At 34.0% G+C, this 12500-nt stretch overlaps 1 protein-coding gene and 1 long non-coding RNA gene across 2 annotated transcripts in view; both read left to right on the forward strand.

The window, feature by feature from the left end:
- The first annotated feature begins 376 nt into the window (after positions 1-376).
- Positions 377-12500, forward strand: part of LOC124453300 — a 14377-nt gene continuing 2253 nt past the window's right edge. The window contains exon 1 of the mRNA XM_047004090.1: positions 377-388. The gene's annotated coding sequence lies outside the window, so the exon portion shown is untranslated. The remainder of the gene's footprint in view (positions 389-12500) is intronic.
- The window catches only part of LOC124453301, a 7641-nt gene continuing 5832 nt past the window's right edge, over positions 10692-12500 (forward strand). Inside the window, exons 1-2 of the long non-coding RNA XR_006951043.1 lie at positions 10692-11020; positions 11884-12077. This is a non-coding gene — a long non-coding RNA (uncharacterized LOC124453301). The remainder of the gene's footprint in view (positions 11021-11883; positions 12078-12500) is intronic.

Genomic DNA, 12500 nt, shown 5'->3' on the forward strand with positions numbered 1-12500 from the left:
TGCCTGTTTAGATTACCTGTTGTAATCATTGAGCTCTATAAAACCTGGAGGGGCAAAGGGGCCTGGACCATTGAGTTCTATAATAACTGGAGCGGCTATCTTTACTGGGGCGAGGTCGCCAAAAAAATGGCGGCCAACGGACGTATTTCCGCTGAAATGATCGCTTTGCAGAAAAATAATATTCTCGACCTCCCCTGGTGTCTATAGTAAATTATAAAGAATTTTCAAAACAAACACGATATCACAGAATATGGATATCGTTAGTTCCATATTCTGTGACGATTCTTTTTGGCATTTCTTTTATGCCAACACTTCAATCGTTCAATTGTTGGATGTCGTAGTTTCCACAAAAGGAACATATCGCTTCCCACAGGTGAGGTAGTTGTTTGTTTTGTTAGTCCGTCAACGATTGAAAAGCAATTATACATGCACTTGAAAAGCCATAAAATACATATTAAAGATCGTATTTTAAGACTGACTTGAACGCCAAATATACTGATGTTTTCCTGTTTTTGTCTATAAATTTCTGCATACTTTTCTGTCATTTGTTAATGCATGAAATCGTAAATTTACTATCTATTTGCAAAATAGTTTCCCTAAAGCAAAAAGACCCTGCACACATTTTGCTCTGTGAAAAGTATCAAAAATGATCAGCCCCAACAGTACCCATGATTTGGAGCAGAGCTTGTTATGTTCTATTTGCTGACAACATGCAGGGAAGACCAAGGAGTAAAGATGACTGGAAGATGTTATTGACCAGGCAGAGTCTTAAAAAAATGATAATGCTGTAAAGATAATTGATTTATTGTCTGCCTTATCCAGAGTTATTTAATTTGATCATGGTCAAATTCTATGGATGGAGACAATGGATTCACTAATGATGCCTTGAATGCTTTGAAGTTAAAGTTCATGAACCAAAAAAAGATGGCAAGAAGGTTGTGTGTTTTGATGCTTAATTAAATGTCAATTCACAACATATAAAATGGAAGGCCATAAAGTTTGTGTCTATGTAAACATTTGTACTGAGATTGATGATGACTTGATGCAGATGTGAAGCATTAAACTGTATAAGCCATTGGGTTTTATATAACTTAATGTTTAAATCATGTCATATCTTTATCAAAATATTTTAGTTGAGTGTTGTTTAAATGTTACTAATATCTAATGCACTATACTGAAGCATTAAAGATTCAGTGATGAAACCTTTAAATTTACTGTACTGTATATTTCTTATATATTTCTTATATTTCTTTAAGAAACAGTTTGAGCTTATTTACCTATTAGAGTACAGAATGGAGATTTATCATATGCATCATTGCTGCTTTTTAAATAAATGTTTTTCACTTTTCAAAGCTTTTCTACAAATATTTTGCTTCTTATTTCTTTTCATGAGATTGATGATATAGAGGTAATATAATCCAATAACTTTATAATTTCTAGAAGCTTTTAAGCTTCTAGCATAAAAGTACACTATAGGTATTTAATTCATTTGGTTTTATTGCCTTGTTATGACATATCCATATGCATTTCATCATTCATGTATGAAAAACACCAAATGTGGATACTCAGAGAACAAAATGCACTACCAACTGCTTATGAAATTTATTATTGAGTGAAAACTGTGTTAATCATTCAAATTGTGCACTTATATTGAAAATATAGGAAAAACAAAACAAAGTGAAAAGAAGGGTAGAAGTATTAAAACTAAAAATGAATTATAAACACCATTGGAAGCATAAGTGTTTTGATGATTATTTGCATTTTGCCCAATTCATATATCAATACAACAAAATCAAAATGTGCTACAACTTTACAAGTATTTGATGCAGTTGCACTTCAGAACATCACAAAAGGTTACTTAAAGTAATTTCTATACAATATTGTTTGTTTTCATTTACCAAACCTATGCAGACTTGAGTCTTTTGAAATTTAATATGAAACTCAATTACAGAAAATACGTAAATATCCAGAGATTTTATTTACTTTTTAAAAGAAGTAAGTAAAAGAAGCAAAATATGATAAAAATAAGCTAACTTCTCTCTCGTGAACCACTGTGGAGATGAACTGATATACTTTTTTGTATAGACTAAAGAGTTTAATCGATCAAACAAGTTTGACGCTGGTAAGAAAACGACGCATATCTGCATTCATAGATGTGTAGCCGACATATAGCTCTTTCATCGATAGTTATAAATACATCCTCGTAGGAGCCGATAACTGGAAAGCTATGTTGACTCGCTGTTACGAATTGTAGGTTTTTATCGTGATTTTCATCAAAAAATTGCTTGCCGAATCCCAAATACACACATACATTTTTCTTCTCTTTTCCTCAGGAGGTGGGAAATTGTGAAATTTTCGGAAAAGCGGTCAATTTCGGTAAATCTCAGCGGCAACGGACGAAATCCGCCATTTTTTTGGCGTCACCAGATATCTAAGGCCGCGCTTGAGATAGCCGCTCCAGTTATTATAGAACTCAATGGCCTGGACCCCGTGGTCAAAAACATGGCGGTAATGGCGGATTTTGGTCATTGAGTTCTATAATAGCTAGGCAATAGCGCGGCTGCTATCTGGTGACATAAATGGCGGACTCGTCCGTTACCGCTGAATTTGAAATGACTTCGCTTTCATTCCACTCCCTCGAGAAAAGAATGAAAAGAAAAAATTATGTCAATTCGGCTTTAACTGATGAAAATCTGATAAACTTCTAGTCGCTTAACCAGCAGTCATATACTCTATTTCAGTATGCGTATTATAACTTATCGATGAAGAGCTATCGGCTGCACTTGTGCGGGCTGTCACGTCGTTTTCTTACCGGCATCGAGCAATGTTTGTTGTTCAAACTCACCGGTCTATACCAAAGTACTGTCATGATTCATCTCCACCGGTGATTCGCAGTGAGACCGGCCATTTTTAATTTGCTGACCTGCTTTCTTTGCTGTTTCTTAGTAGTATTAAATCTTTCTCAGTTCTTACGTATTTTCTGTATTGGTTCATATTAAGCTTCAAAAGATGCTACGTAGGTTTGAAATGAAGCAAACAATATTGTGGTGCTTTATTGTTTTGTGTTCAATGCGGCTTTGCATCGAAACACTGTGCTGTTGTTGTATTGATAACATGAGGCAAATACGTGTCATCGAAGGCGCCCTAACTTTCAATGTTGTTTACTAATTCGTTTTGGTTGCAGCTCTTCTGCCGAGTGTTTTTCTATATTTTCGGCAATAGTGCTGTTGAAGATGATTGGTTTTCACTTCATAATAAATTTCATGGCGGACAGTGCATTGTTCATACCGGTAATCACTTGTGTTTTCTTCATGCATGAATGTTAATGCGCTAATGATCGTAACAGGTCATAAAGTGAAACAGTTAAGTAACGCGGTTTGGCATACTGAAACTTTGCACTTTCTGAAGGATTGTTGAATTCATTGCTGCCTATCATCGATATAATGAAAGTAAAGAGCAGTATATTTGTGGAAAGCTTTTGAAAATTAACATTGTTGAAGCGGCAATGATGCTGTAATCCCATTCTGCATACTCTAATGGTAAAGTAAGCTCGAACTGTTTAAATGAGAATATGAAGTAGCGAAATACGGTACAGTAAAGGTTTCATCACTGAGATCAAATAACTTCGGTATAGTGCGTTAGTGCTAGTATTGAGTTTAACGCTTTCAACTATGTTATTTTGAGAATATATGCATGATTAACGTGCGTTGCTATAAAGCTTGATGACATTCGGTTGTGCTAGCATCTTGCATCAATCGTAATCTCGGTACTGGTACATGAACACCAAGCTTTATGACGCTTTCCGATAGTTGTTGACAATCAGCGTAAACACTGCCTTTATTTTTTGTTCATGAACTTCAGTAAGCTCAGGCATCGACCAGATAATCATCCGCCGGTGACCGTGATCAAGTAAACTTCTGGTCATCAGTAATATTTACAGCATTATCATTTTTGGGCTTAACAGATCATCTTCCCTCTTGCGATCTTCCGTAATTGTCGTATTCACAACATAACGGCTTTCTGTAAATCATGTTGATCATTTCTTCTTGATCCTTTCACCGAGCAAATAAAGAATCTTTGCTTTTGAAGCTTATTTGCAAATAGGCTAAGGTAAATTTATGATTTCATGGGTAAATGACGAAAAGCCAAGCGAGGGTATGAACAAACGAAACATCATTGTCGATGTAAAAATACGATCTTAATATCAATGGTATGCTTCGAGCAAACCAACGCTTTGACGGCTATGAGTATATTACCGCACGTGAAACGATGTTTTGGTGAACTGTGTGTTGACGTTATAAATAGCCGAATGGTCACAGTAATGGACTGCGTATCCGTATTACTGGCTGATATCTGTTTGTTTTTGAAAATTCTTTTATGTTACTATGAACATGAAGTCGAAATATATTTTCCTACCACAAAGCAACAGGCTCCCGTTAACTCTCCTTGCGACCTACACTATCAATATAGAGGCTAATGATTCAATTGTCAAAACTTCCTTTGAGAAAAATTTTTAACATTCGCTCCCTCCCGAATCTCTTTACTGCTTATATTGACAACCAGCGAAAACAACCACGATACCGTAAGCATAAAGTATTGAAAATAATGCTTCAGGTTTTTGTGAAAAAGACACACACATTTAAATGAGGAAAATCTACGGTAAAATAACGTATATTTTGTCAAGTAATGCTTAAGCCATATTAGAAATAAATATAAAACGGCATTCTTTGCACTGTCAATGTGTCGTTAAGCTTTGACGCATAATCCCATGAGCAATACTTGTGTTTTTGACTGTTTATCAACAGCTTGGTGCAACTGTCTTTTTAATAGCTTGGTAAATCTTAGTTAAAATGTCCAAAGGAGTTGAAAAGTTAGCTTACCCCTACGACTTAAGTCGACTGGAAATATATCAAGTAGGTATGTATGTTTTTAGGTTTTTTTGGTAGGATTGATTCTGGGTGTCTTATAAGGTATTATGATATTCTGATAAATCTACTGAGAACTTATGAAGAAAATATCTTAAACTGGGAGAGCAAAAGAATGAAATTCAGAAATTCTATAATCATGTTGCTAGTTCTGTTTTGAGCCAAGATATTAGAAACTGGATTGTCATTGACAACCATGGATGTACTACTGAACAGAACTACATTATGAAATACATTGAAAATCGATTTCTTAAATTAAAGTGCATTGGTTTCTCTGACGTAACACTTTTCTTATTGCTGCATGAAGGCAAACCTGTTTAAATAATTATAATGTAGGTGAAGATATTTAGCATGTTGTATAATTGTTATTGTACAGTCATTATTCATAATATTATGGCCTTGTGTTATGTATGTCAGAGAACTTATATTAATTCTCAAAAATACTAACCTTCTTGAACTACTTTTCTCTTGTGTCCTTACCAATTGCAGTTACCTAAACTATTTTTTTAGGTTCAAACAACTTGACAAACTTTTGAATTTTACATTATGCCTTTGAATTTTTCTTTTTGTCTTTTGGTAAAAATATCAGTAAATGACTTAAAAATCAAGTTTATGTAAAATAGTATTTTGTACAAAGAAACTATACATAATTGGAAAAGTCTCATGTTGAAGACAGATATCACTTCTTTTACTAGATTGCTATTCTTATTTTAAATAACATTGTATTTCTTCCAGACAAAAAAGTTCTTACATGCATCAATTTTTGCTTCTTCCACATTCAACTTCATTGCAACCAATGCATCTTATGTGAATTTTTAATCACCTGGAATTGAAAAGCATTATGGATTTTGTCAGATGATGCAGTACTGTATTTAATGTTTCATGCATGTCATCATAAGCTTTTCTTGACAAAAATTTCAAGGTAGGAGCATAATTGTCACATTATTGAACAAAGTAGTTTTTATCTTGGTTTTGATGTACTAACCTGTTTACTAGAACAAACAATTCATTTACAAAAACACCCAATGGTATTTAAAACTTTTAGCATAAAGCAAACCTTTACACACCATCATCATGATTGTCCATAATCTATCAAATTGTTCAGGCTAGCTGTTTAAGACAGGTATTTTTTAATGTACGACATGTACCAAAGAGTTCATTAATTAATCCTGCACTGCATTTGATTTCAATACAGCTCTATTCTTAATATTTGCTTCATATTTTCAGAAAAATATCATGAAAAAATCCTCCATTTCTTGGAGGTAAGTCAGTTGAAACAAGGAGTTTTAAGACATGCATATCTAATAAGATTGATTGCTTTGCCTCGTCTAGCAAGCGACTAAGTAAAGAACAAATAAGACTGGATATACATAACTTAAATTTTAACTTAGGAGTAAAAACATTCACGAAATATATACCATCACACTTCAAGTATTGACTTAAAACAAAACACTGAACACTTTAAATGGTAAACAATCTTACGTTGCTTACCAGTGTCATGAAATGTTTCCTTTTCTGGCATTACTTCAGCATCCGTATACCAAACAAGTCTGCAGCATGTTTTAAAAATAAAATTTCTAAAAGTTTTTGTGCTTGGCATTGATATTTTATATAATCGCAATTGTGGTTGTCAAATCCGGGTGGGCGAAAAATATTTTATTTTATGAGCCCGCGTCTTTCATGACTTTGACAACCAAAATCCGCCATGTTTTTGACCACGCGGCCGCGCGCTAATAATTTATAATTTGGTTGACGTTTCCTCCAGGTCTTATAGAACTCAATGGTTGTAATCTAAATTTAGTGGACAAAGCGGAGAAAAATAGGCAATAGCATAAATATGGCAAAATTTGATGGTGAACTATCTTGAAATCGTTAAATATCTCTTTATTTCTTGAAGTGCTCCTTGTTGTAATAGTTTTTCAAAAGAGGCATCATGTCTTCAGGTAGAGTTTTCAATTTTCATACTTTTCCGTCAGCCTCAGTGCCAGTTCAATCATTAATCAATGGTCATTGCCAACCAACCACCTGTTACTGCTGACAGATTAATTTTTAGTTTCCTTATTTTATTTAGTTTCCTTATTTTTAGTTGGGAGCAAGGCTGCAAAAAAGAATCAAAAATGTGTAGAAAAATGAGCCAAGGAAAGAGCTCAGAAGTTGAAAGAAGATGATGTGATTGATCATCTCAAGAATGAAAATAAGATTCTCATACAGAAAACACAAAATTGTTAGATCCTGTTGAAGAACTGAAAGCAAAACTGCAAGAGGCAAAAGATAAACAGGTATTTTATCAGAACCTTTGAACCAGTATCATCATCCATTTCACTCCAAAATTTATCAACTAGAATTTATTTGCAATTTGTCCTATTAGCTAAACACAAAATAACTATTGACAATGGATAAAAGAAATCAATATTACAAATATGAAATCAATTGTGATACATTGTGGTTTACCATTGAGGATCATTTACTAGCAGCCAGACTATGAAAGGAATTATGGATAATGCAAGATAAAATGGCAGGGTTTGCTCTGTTAGTAAAAGGCATTATTGATATTTTTTTATAAATGATGAATATCTTCTCCATGAAAACCTTCTTCAAAACCTTCTTCATGAACTTCATCAGCATTTTGTCACCTATGTTGCTTTGATATTGTTAGACTTTTAATGGATCTGGAACTTCTGTAATTTCTTCCTCAATCCGTTGATTCTTTTTCAACTTTAGAGGCTTCTATTAAGGGGGTGATTTTAGAGTTCTCATTCTTGTTGCTTTCATTGTTTGCCTTTTGTTTGTTGTCAACATTATTGTTGTTCTTTATCATCCTCATGAGTTGTTTTGTATTCAGCTTGAATCAGCGGTTGTTCTTCATCTTCTTCATAGACAACATAATTTTGCTTTTTAGGCACTTTCTTAATGGTTTGTGGCTGTTTTGGACAACAAACTTGTGCTTCAGTAGAAAAATTGAGACTTGCTAGTGCTTGATAGACTTTCTACATTTTCTGGTTGTTCATGTTTGTCATCAGCGTGTTCTTCATTTAAGGAATGATTTTCACTGTTGTCGCTCACTTCATATTTTGGAGTGATTGTATCTTTAGTGCAACATTTTCTGTTGTTCTAACTTTTGGGGTTCTTGTATTTTCTTGATAATGAATGTTTTGGAAGAAGGGGTTCTTTTCATTATTTGTTGATGTGTCTTTGTAATATTCATCTGAAAATATTAACAAAAGTTAGGCAAACTCAGCATTTTATGAATTTCTTTATTCTCACAAACTTTAAAATGGGTAAGAAATTAATTAATAACTATTGTTATCTTGTATGTATGTTTACAGTCATGGTGCTTGCCTGTGACTAGAGCAGTGAGAATCAAAAGCATCTTTGCTTTTGAATCCTTACAAGGATTGAATATTTTAGACATCTTGCATGCATAGAGAATGAGCTAGTGACAAGTGAACATTTGATGTTTCAATTCTGGCACAATACAAAATAGTAAAGACTTTGGTTAAATTAATGAAAACATGGAAATCTGACACTTAATAGAGTTAGGAACTCGTGTGTAAAAATGATATAAATGGAATAATAATCTTGATAAGCCTGTCGCCGTTTACTTATTTAGGTTGAGTTAGGTTTGCATAACTTACAACTCCTTAAAAGCAGTTATGTATATACATAACTGAACGTAGCATAGTATACCTTGTTTTAGTGGGAAGTCTTTTCTGCTTTAGATTTCGCTAGCAAAGAAAATGTTTTGGAGGTGGTTTTAGGACTACAATGCATTGATCATGTTTTCTACCACTAGAATCTTCGTCACGTCCTAAGCTTTATGATCGATTCAACAAGCCCTCCATTTCCCAAACTTCTTTCATGGTCAGCCTTTAATAGTAAAACAACGCATTTTTCCTTGAAGTCTTCGTTCAATGGTTTACTGAGGATTTCGTCTTGTAAAGTATTACAAAAAAGTTCCACTTGCTCTTCAAGATGTTTTTCAGTCAAACATTTAACTCGTTCAACACCGCTCATCTTATAAAGTGTCTTTAATGGTTGTGAGACGTACAACAGGAGAAGTTTGTATTGTTCGTCACCGTATATCATATTATAAAGAGGAACACTGTACCCCTTGCCTTCAACATCATATAGTTTTTTGAAGTTTGAATCGATTTGTTCTAAGTTTTGAAAAGTTCTGCAATCGTGTGGAACAATCAGGATCAGTTTTTTTGAGTCTATGTATTCTTTACATTCTGTTGGTCTTTTGTCAGTTTCTGCATCTTCGTTATCTTGACGTTGCTTCTTTTGTAAATCTTCTGTAAATCTTTCATTGACTATGGGTAAGAGATTTTGCAAAACTTCAAAATAGTAGTTCCACGCCAGTGTATAGGCAGGATAAAGTTGTTTCTCTTCAACTATTTTCGAGAATTCTGCTTCTGACAGAGCATTTAAACCTAGAAGATGAGCGACAAGTGGATAGACGCCGATTGCACAAGCTATAGTTATGGCATCTTCGATGTGCACTGGTTCCTTTCCGCTCAAAATTCGACCAGTTGCCACGAACGCACCACCTAGAAACAAAAGCACTATAACTCCACCCACGAGATTCCACTAAAACATGAACTCAAAATTTTACGAATGTTCTTTTTGTAACGACTTCGAAACTGGCGGAACTCATCCACTACCTGAATAACACGATTGACGAACGTTACCAAGATGTAGGATAGCAATCCGATACCAATGTTAAACTGCACTGGATACGTATCTTCTTTTTCCTCAACATAGACGACAAGTGTGCCATTTTTGATTGCTTTCAAAGTATTTTCAGTGATATCCTTTAATTCTGTATACGCTGTGCTCTCTTTGTAGAAAAAGCTGAACACAAATATTCCTATAGCGATAAGTATACATAATACATAAGACAAGTATTTTTCTCCTCGCTTCCTCACGACTGGTTCTGAATACGTAGCTTTCTCTCTTTCTTCATATTGTGTTTGAATATGGTCGTTTACTTCTTCTTGTTTGGAACCTGTGTTTTTTCCTGTCATAATTTACTTTTTCAAAGTTGGCTGAACAAATTTATAAATTTAGTACAAGCAAACTCTACTCAGTCAAAATCCAAACAATTGGCTGTCCGTCAATAATTGCGTGTTTTAATTTCATGAGTATGTTAATTTTTTGGGGCTCATATTTAAACGAGACGAACGAGACGAGCTTCCGCTGCGAAACCCGCTATGATATAAGAGCGTTGTTTGTGATCAAGAAAAGTCCCAAATTCGTTCAAAAGACGCGATATTTTCATCCCCTGACAATAACATTTTCAAACGTAGACCGGAGGAGGAAGTCGAACAATCTGATTTTGAAACCAACACAGACTCCACTTCAGCATCCACAAACACTCATGAAACATCACGAGAACAAGTAGAGAAACAACTTCATGGTTTAAGAAGAAACTTGTTCAGATTGAGAAACTTAAAATGAAACGTGAAGAAGGAGAAATAATGGAAGATCTTCAGGTTTTTCATTTACAACTCATGATGTTTAACGTCACTAGGCACAATGTAAACTAAGATTACATGTACTCAACAGCTGTCGTTGTAACGTGAATTTACAGCTTACTATCATCATGAATTGCTATAATGTCAATTACATTTAAAGTTTTCATTATAAAACATTTTTCAAACCTTCGCTAATTTGTTTTATCAGAAGGTTTATTCAAGTTCGTCTCGTTTAAATATGTTGTAAACGTGTTCAAAGGCAGCTTCGCCGCTTTTTTAGTGTTTTCCACATCCTTTTCTTTTAAAAGCTTTCACATCGTTTTTAGAGACTGTGGCAAACATTGCTGTTGTTTGATTTGTTCACGTGACCTTTGATAATACTCCAGATAAAAGATAATTATAGTTCATAAGGCGTACGGTCACGAAGAAACCACGAGATACTACCGATGATGAGGAAATATATGTGGTGTAATCTAAATTTAGTGGACAAAGCGGAGGAAATAGGCATAAATATGGCAAAATTTGATGGTGAACTATCTTGAAATCGATAAATACTTCTTTATCCCTTGAAGTGCTCCTTGTTGTAATAGTTTTTCAAAAGAGGCATCATGTCTTCAGGTAGAGTTTTCAATTTTCATACTTTTCCATCAGCCTCAGTGCCAGTTCAATCATCAATCAATGGTCAATGCCAACCAATCACCTGTTACTGCTGAAAGATTAATTTTTGTTTCCTTATTTTATTTATATACATAAAACCACTTTCAATACACTGCGATATTTGGTCATAAACAATTTTTACAAAAACATTTCAACTTCCACTGGCACAAGTGTAATTCAATGATCACCTTAGGAACAAATGTACATTCACGTTTGAGATAAGGTTTTTGCTTTAGTTGGATATAGAATCATGCAACTCAAGTCTTTACCTGTATAAAGTGTCTGACGAACTGCACTTGTACTTGTAGCATTTGTATGTGTGCACACAAATAAATAAGTACTGTAGTGTACATGATTTGTACTATTGTGTACACTTATTTAAATCATCTAATTAGCCTGCATCTTTATATTGTAAAAATTTTGGGTGAATACGAGCTAGTGTTCAGAGTTGGTGGTCAGATTGGAAAAGTTTGTTGTCCCCAAAGGATTTTACCTTTGTGTATTTCAAACACTTGTCTGTCTTCATATGTTCTTCTATGTTCAAACAACACATGATAAACATATTTTCTCAAATAGTTCATCTTCATTATTACGGTATTCATGACACGTTGAACTTGAGCATGATTAAAAAGTCAATGTGATTTTCTTTTTGTTTTTGTATCACCAATTTTTACTTGCTTTTCAAAATTGAATGATTGTGAACATTTTAGTTGACAATTATGATCATCAGGTGTCTAGGTAATGTTTGGTGTACTACATAGAAATATAAAATGGCTGTTATTATTATTGTATTAGTAGTAACACTCCGTCTGTTTTGAATTAAGTGTAGAGCAAGGCTGCAAAAAAAGAATCAAAAACGTGCAGAAAACGAGCCAAGGAAAGAGCTCAAAAGTTAAAGGAAGATGGTGTGATTGATCGCCTCAATAATGAAAGTAAGGATTCTCATACAGAAAACACAAAATCGTTAGATCTTGTTGAAGAACTAAAAGCTAAACTGCAAGAGGCAAAAGATAAACAGGTATTTTATCAGAACCTTTGAACCAGTATCATCATCCATTTCACACCAAAATTTATCAACTAGAATTTATTTGCAATTTGCCCTATTAGCTATACACAAAATAACTATTGACAATGGATAAAAGGAAATCAATATTACAAATATGAAATGCAATTGTGATACATTCTGCTTTACCATTAAGGAACATACACTAGCAGCCAGACTACGAAAGGAATTATGGATAATGCAATGGTCTTCTGAGGATTTCGTCTTGTAAATTATTACAAAAAAGTTCCACTTGCTCTTCAAGATTATTTTCAGTCAAACATTTAACTCGTTCAGCACCGCTCATCTTATAAAGTGTCTTTAATGGTTGTGAGACATACAACAGGAGAAGTTTGTATTGTTCGTTACCGTGTATCACATTATAAAGAGGAACGCTGT

The sequence above is a fragment of the Xenia sp. Carnegie-2017 genome, unplaced genomic scaffold (genome assembly GCF_021976095.1).
Source record: "Xenia sp. Carnegie-2017 unplaced genomic scaffold, XeniaSp_v1 HiC_scaffold_25, whole genome shotgun sequence".
NCBI lineage: Eukaryota > Metazoa > Cnidaria > Anthozoa > Malacalcyonacea > Xeniidae > Xenia > Xenia sp. Carnegie-2017.